Consider the following 7938-nt stretch of genomic DNA (forward strand, 5'->3'; position numbering starts at 1 on the left):
GTGTGTGTGTGTGTGTGTGTGTGTGTGTGTGTGTGTGTGTGTGTGTGGTTGGAGGGAAGGGGGCTTATGGAAGCTGGGGAGGGGATGGGGGCAGTGACTCCTCAAACACCCCAATTGCACCCAGTCCAAAGTCCTTGTTTTCTCTCTCTTTAAAGTTTTAAAAGTTAATTTAGAATTAGGCAGGTAATTAATACCTGGATATCTTTTGAATAAAATTAAAATATTACAGGTCAGTTTCAAGCTCCCTCTAGATTAGGTTATTACACCATTTCCAATTACAGTCCCTTTCCCCCAATCCTGAGACATAAACACTTTTGTCATTTTTGTATTTGTCCTTCCAAACCTTTTTACTTAACTTTCATTTATACATATGGATCTGTGGGAAATATTCTTCTATATTTTTCCATAAATGATGTCACATTATACACATAGCTCAGCAGCGTGCTTCTCTCACTCAATAATACCTCTCTCAGATCTGTTATCGTGTGCTGCTTAGAGAACTATCTCACTTTTTTAACTGTTACCCGGTATTCTTCAGATGAGGCATACCTCCACTATGCCACCCTTCCTCTACTGATGGAAGTCGACATTTTTCCATTTTTCACTATTAAAAACAATGCAGCAAGAGCCTCCTTGTTCACACACACGTGTTCTCCTGGGTAAAGATTGAGAAGTCGCTCATAGGTTTTGTGCATTTTAAATTTTTAACAGATATCACCAAACTGTCCTCCAAATGGTAAAATTCTCATAGGCAAAGATTAGAATCACATTATTGGTTCAATTTTTATTTATTTGATTAAGAGTGAGATTGTGCATCATTGTATGCATATTATCTCCTCTGTAAATTTCCTGTGCTTGGTTTTGTCCAGTTTCCTATTGATTATCACTCTTTTTATTGAAGTGCAAAAGTTATTGTATGTTCTGGATGAACAGTCATCTGTCATGTGTGTTGCTAATATTTTTTTCCAGTCTTGTCACTTTTCATTTATGTTTTTTATAGGGTCTTCATTCTGAGGTGGTCAAATTTATCAATCTTTTCCTCTTTGGATCTTCCTTTTCAGACTTGTTTAAGAGGATCTTCCCTTTTTCAAAAATCATATGTATATTCTTCTAAAACCTTAATACTTTGATTTTTCACATTTAGATCACCATTTGGAATTTGTGTGTGTGAACATTGTAAGAAACCAAGCTACCTTCATTTCTTTCCAAATGGAAAACCAGTTGTCCCAGTTCCTTTAACTGAATAATCTGTCATTTCTCCACTGAGCTGAGATGCTACTTTTATCTCTCACCATAAATGTGTGTGTGTGTTTCTAGATTATTCTATTCTACTGATCTACTAGTCTAGCTGTCAATTCCGATGTCGATACCTAAACGTTGCAGTTGCCACAACTTTCTAATATGTTTTGATTTCTCGTGAGATAAATTCTCCTTCCTCATTCTTCTTTTTCAAAAGAATCTTCAACATTCTAACATATTTTCTCTCTCTTGTGAATTTTTGAGTGTCTAGTTCCATGAGAAATCCAGTTGAGATTTTTATTGATATTGTATTCAATTTATACACAAATTTGGTGACAATTGGCACCTTATGATATTAAATCTTCCTATCCATGCACATTCATCCATTCAACATGTATTTACTGAGCACCTCTGTGCCACCACTGTTCTTGGCACTGGGGATATAGCAATTAACAAATGACTTGGTCTCACGGAGCTTACATTCTTGAGTAATACAATATACCATTTTATTTGTCTACTTTTATAGTCTTCATTGAAGTGTTATTGTTTTACCCTCTTGTTAGGTTTATTCCTAAGTACTCTCTTTTTGGAAAATGTATATACATTTAGCCTTTGAGTTTCTCCACAGAACTTGTAAAATCTTATAAACATTCTCTTTCCCTTAAAAGCTTTCAAGGTAAGGATTTTTTTTTAATTAATTATTTATTTGTTTTTTGGCTGCATTGGGTCTGTGTTGCTCCGTGCAGCTTTCTCTAGTTGTGGCGAGTGGGGGCTACTCTTCGTTGAGATGCACGGGCTTCTCACTGTGGTGGCTTCTCTTGTTGCAGAGCACGGGCTCTAGGCGTGCAGGCTTCAGTAGTTGTGGCACTCAGGCTCAGTAGTTGTGGCTCGCGGGCTCTAGAGCACAGGCTTCAGTAGTTGTGGCACTCGGGCTCAGTAGCTGTGGCTCGCGGGCTCTAGAGTGCAGGCTCAGTAGTTATGGTGCATGGGCTTAGTTGCTCCGCTGCATGTGGGATCTTCCCGGACCAGGGCTTGAACACGTGTCCCTTGCATTAGCAGGCGGATTCTTAACCAGTGCGCCACCAGGGAAGCCCCAAGGTAAGTATTTTTAAAGAAAAAAATTTAGTATGCTTCTTTTGGCTCTCTTTAGAAAGTAAATTCATAGAGCAGAAAAGCGTTGGACATTTTTAACCCTCCATTCTAGAGAGGTTGCACTTCCTATTTACTGAACAAGATTAAAACATTTTAAAGAGTGAACATTCAAGCTTTTGTTAGTTTCAAATAATGGTTCCCAAATTTGTTTAGGGTAGTATTGTAAAGGTAAAGACAGTTAAGTTACATGACTGCAAATGTTTAATGGTTATTCAGTTAACCCCCTTTATACTTGTGGTTATTGGTGGTGGGGGTGGGATGGGTGGTAAGCTTCCATGAGTCAAAGTTCTACAAAATAACACTAAAATTAAGAAGCAATGAAACTCAAAGTAAAAGAATTCAACAGCATCTTTATCCATCGGACAGACTAGTTAAAGTTTAAAAGGGCTGATAAAGCCAGTGCCAGTCAGCATGTGAAAAGATACGTGTAGATTGGCTCCATGCCATGGAATGGCAATTTGGCAACATCAGTTAAAATCCAAAATGTACACTTGCTCTGACTCAGCAATTCTACTTCCAGGAAGGAATTTATCCTTCAGATGCATTCTTAGGAAAACAGAAAGCACAAGGGTCTTCATTTCAGCCTCATTTGCAACAACCAAAAGAGTAGAAACAAGTCAAATGTCCATCAAAAACTTTTTGCCATACTGTGGTACATCCACATAATGGTGTTTTATGCAGGCTTTAAGACTAAGGAGGGAGGTCTATATGTAGCAATGAAGAAAAATACGTAGCTGAAGGAAAAGGGCTAGTTACAAAACATTATATACATCATAATGCAATTCGCGCAAAGCACACATGCCACGCACACGCACACATGTATTTTAAATATACATAGAACATTCTAGAAGCAGATGCAGAAGCCTATTAACAGTGGTTACCTTTGGGGAATGGAACGGAAAAGGCTGAGGAGGTGGAGGCTTTACTGTAAAATCAATGCCCCTCTGTTTGAGAGTTTTACCAGGAAAATATAATAATTTTTTCACAAAAGAATTAATAATCTCTCCCTCCACTTCAACCCCCCCGCAAAGTAGCAAACTTTGATTTGATTTACATAATCTGAGGGTTTGGATTACTTTTATTTCGATTTCTAAATATGAGGTCAAACATTACCAAAGGTTGAAATGGTGACCTTGAAACACCTGGCATTCAGGATTAAGTGCTTCCCCTGTGGGAGACTTCAGTAGTGTGACCGTTAATTTGGCTAAATATAGAATTCAAGTCCAAATTTCTTTCTTTTCGGCACTTGGAAGATATTGCTCTATTATTTTTGTGCATCTAGTATTACAGTTAAATTCTCTGTTACAAGTAGACTTCCAGCTCCTGCAACATGACATTAATCCTGGTTTCAGGCAAAGCAGAATTAACATGGGCTACAGGATCCCATCGGCCAAACTTGACGGTGAAGATGTCACAGAAGTGAGACATAGAAGTGAAATTGTTGGAAAGCAGAAAATAACAAGAGTTGTGGGAAACCCCCAGGGAGACAGAAGGAGCCTGGGACCTGGTAACAGAAAGACAGACTAAGAGGGGATGAGGGCCAGGCATCTCCAGCAGGGCGTGGGGCTAGGGAGAACTTTCTAGTTATGCCGTCCTCTCTGCAGGGACTGCAGGCAGGAAAACAGCCCCTCAAGGCCAACAGAAGTTTGCCAGAGTGGTGCTGGACCCTGGCCCGGTTCGGGAGTGGAAGCAACAGGTTCTTTCCTCTGCCCTGAGGACCAGAGTACTATGACCTAAGGGGAAGTTCTTGCCTTGACAGAGGAACATGGAGACTCCCTAATGGGTAAGGACCCACAGTTGAGGGTAGGTAGGAAACAGAGAATGGATGAGTCCAGATTTTAACACTGGAGCCTCTCTACGCTAAGGTATGAGTCTCCCACCATCCCCACCGCCCCCTTATCTTTGCCCTGTGCACACTCCTTAACTCAACAAAAGGGGCACATCCTGGGGAACAGGCTTTCATCCTCCTCCCAGGTCATGACCAAGTAGAATCTACCCCAGGAAAGTAAAGTTGGTTTAATACTCCAAAATCAATCAATGAAATTTGCCATAACTAAGAAAAATGGTATGATCTCTCATTACATGCAGAAAGATCATCTGACAAAATCCAACCTCCATTACTGATTGATTATTTTTTTTAAAAAAATGTGGAGGAAAGGGAACCCTCCAACACTGTTGGAGGGGGGGGATGTAAACTGGTGCAGCCACTACGGAAAACAGTATGGAGGGTCCTTAAAAAGCGAAAAATAGGGGCTTCCCTGGTGGCACAGTGGTTGAGAGTCTGCCTGCCAATGCAGGGGACACGGGTTCGTGTCCCAGTCCGGGAGGATCCCACATGCCGCAGAGCGGCTGGGCCCGTGAGCCATGGCCGCGGAGCCTGCGCGTCCGGAGCCTGTGTTCCTCAACGGGAGAGGCCACAACAGTGAGAGGCCCACGTACCACAAAAAAAAAAAAAAAAAAAATGAAAAATAGGGAATTCCCTGGCAGTCCAGTGGTTAGGACTCAGCGCTTTCACTGCCAGAGCCCAGTTCAATCCTGGGTCAGGGAACTAAGATCCCACAAGCCTCGAAGTACAGCCAAAAGCAGCAACAACAGCAACTAAAAATAGAGTTACCATATGACCCAGCAATCCCACTCCTGGGCATACAGCCAGAGAAAACCATAATTCAAAAAGATACATGCAGGGCTTCCCTGGTGGTGCAGTGGTTAAGAATCCGCCTGTCAATGCAGGGGACATGGGTTCGAGCCCTGGTCCTGGAAGATCCCACATGCCGCGGAGCAACTGAGCCACAACTACTGAGTCCATGTGCCACAACTACTGAGACTGCGCTCTGGACCCCATGCTCCGCAACAAGAGAAGCCACTGCAATGAGAAGCCTGCGCACCGCAATAAAGAGTAACCCCCCGCTCTGAGAAAGCCCGTGCACAGCAACGAAGACCCAATGCAGCCAAAAATAAATTAATTAATTAAATAACAAAAAAAGACACATGCACCCCAATGTTCATTGCAGCACTATTTACAATAGACAAGACATGGAAGCAACCTAAATGTCCATCGACAGATGAATGGATAAAGATGTGGTACATATACACCATGGAATATTAGTCATAAAAAAGAATGAAATAATGCCATTTGCAGCAACATGGATACACCTAGGGATTATCATACCAAGCCTGAAGTAAGTCAGGCAGAGAAAGACACATATCATATGGTATCACGTATATGCCGAATCTAAAATCTGATACAAATGACTTTATTTGCAAAACAGAAACAGACCCACAGACATAGAAAACAAACTTATGGTTACCAAAGGGGAAAGGGAAGAGAGGGATAAACTAGGAGTTTGGGATTAACCTATACACACTACTATATATAAAATAGATAACCAACAAGGTCTTACTGTATAGCACAGGGAACTATATTCAATATCTTGTAATAAACCATAATGGAAAAGAATCCAAAAAAGAAGATATATATGTGTGTGTATATATACGTATATATATATGTAACTGAATCACTTTGCTGTACACCTGAAACTATTACAACATTGTAAATCAACTATACTTCAATTAAAAATAAATTAATGCTGATTCTTTTTTAAAATTTATTTATTTTTATTGAGGTATAGTTGATTTACAATGTTGTATTAGTTTCAGGTGTACAGCAAAGTGATTCAGTTATACATACATATATATCTATTTTTTTCAGATTCTTTTCCCTTATAGGTTATTACAAAATGTTGAGTAGAGTTCCCTGTGCTATACAGTAGGTCGTAGTTGATTATCTATTTTACGTATAGTAGTGTGTATAAGTTAACCCCAAACTCCTAATTTATCTCTCCCTCCCCTTTCCCCTTTGGTAGCCATAAGTATGTTTTCTTTCTTTTTTTAAAAAATAAATGTATTTATTTATTTTTGGCTGCGTTGGGTCTTTGTTGCCGCGTGCGGGCTTTCTCTAGCTTCGACGAGCGGGCGCTACTCTTCATTGCGGTGCACAGTCTTCTCATTGCAGTGGCTTCTCTTGTTGCGGAGCGCAGGCTCTAGGCATGCGGGCTTCAGTAGTTGTAGCTCGTGGGCTTCGTTGCTCCACGGCATGTGGGATCTTCCCAGATCAGGGCTCGAACTCGTGTCCCCTGCATTGGCAGGAGGATTCTTAACCACTGAGCCACCAGGGAAGTCCCCATAAGTTTGTTTTCTACATCTGTGAGTCTATTTCTGTTTTGCAAATGAAGTCATTTGTATCAGATTTTAGATTCGGCATATAAGTGATACCATATGATATTTGTCTTTGTCTGACTTACTTCAGGCTTAGTATAATAATCTCTAGGTCTATCCATGTTGCTGCAAATGGCATTATTTCATTCTTTTTTATGACTAATATTCCATTGTGTATGTATACCACATCCTCACTCATCTGTCGACGGACATTTAGGTTGCTTCCATGTCTTGGCTATTGTAAATAGTGCTGCTATGAACATTGGGGTGCATGTGTCTTTTTGAATTATGGTTTTCTCTGGATGTATGCCCAGGAGTGGGATTGCTGGATCATATGGTAACTCTGTTTTCGTTTTTTAAGGAACCTCCATACTGTTCTCCATAGTGGCTGCACCAGTTTACATTCCCATCGACAGTGTAGGAAGGTTCCCTTTTCTCCACACCCTCTCCAGCATTTATTATTTGCAGACTTTTTGATACTTCTTTGTAGTTTTGATTTAATGCTGATTCTCTTTAAAACAGAAAAAAAAAACCTCTCTGCAAACGAGGGATAGAAGAGAACTTCCTCAAACACAGCAAAGGGCGTCTACAGAAAAAGCCCTATCACTGACATCATAAGAGTGAAAGACCGAATGATTTCTCCCTAAGACCAGGAACAAAGCAAGTATGTCCTTTTCTGTTATTTCTATTAAGCATTGTACTGGAAGTTCTATCGGTGCAGTGAGGCAAGAAAAAGAAATTAAAGGCATCAAAATTTGAAAGGAAGAAGTAAAATTATCTTTGTTCATATACAATATGATCACATACGTAGAGAATTCTAAGGAATCCATAAAAAAGCTACTAGAACTAATAAGTGAGTTTAGTAAGGTTGCAGCATACAAGGCCAAAATACAAAACAGTTGTGTTTCTGGGACTTCCCTGATGGCGCAGTGGTTCAGAATCTGCCTGCCAGCGCAGGGGACATGGGTTCGAGCCCGGGTCCAGGAAGACCCCACACGCTCTGATCCAAGCTGCCACTCCCACTGTTCTTATCTAAGGGCAGCCACCCTCACCTTTGCCCCTTGGCCCATGGAGAAAAGGAGAATGTGCAACCATCGGCCTGGTGGTTCCCCACATAGAGCCCCAACCAATCACACTGTCACGGCCCCTGTGGTCCTTCTGCTGTTTCTGCCACCTCTAGGTGTGGAGATCTGTGCAGAATTCTCCCACAGGTGCCCTGCTTTGAGGTTTCTGAGTGTGATCTCCCATCTGTTATCGGTCCTTTCTGAAATCCTGCTGTTTCTAGTCTATTGGGTGTCCGCCGTCTTCAAATGGAACTATGCATGTTGTTTA

The sequence above is a fragment of the Monodon monoceros genome, unplaced genomic scaffold, assembly GCF_005190385.1.
Source record: "Monodon monoceros isolate NGI ecotype Baffin Bay Population unplaced genomic scaffold, NGI_Narwhal_1 Super_Scaffold_9, whole genome shotgun sequence".
In the NCBI taxonomy this organism is placed as follows: domain Eukaryota; kingdom Metazoa; phylum Chordata; class Mammalia; order Artiodactyla; family Monodontidae; genus Monodon; species Monodon monoceros.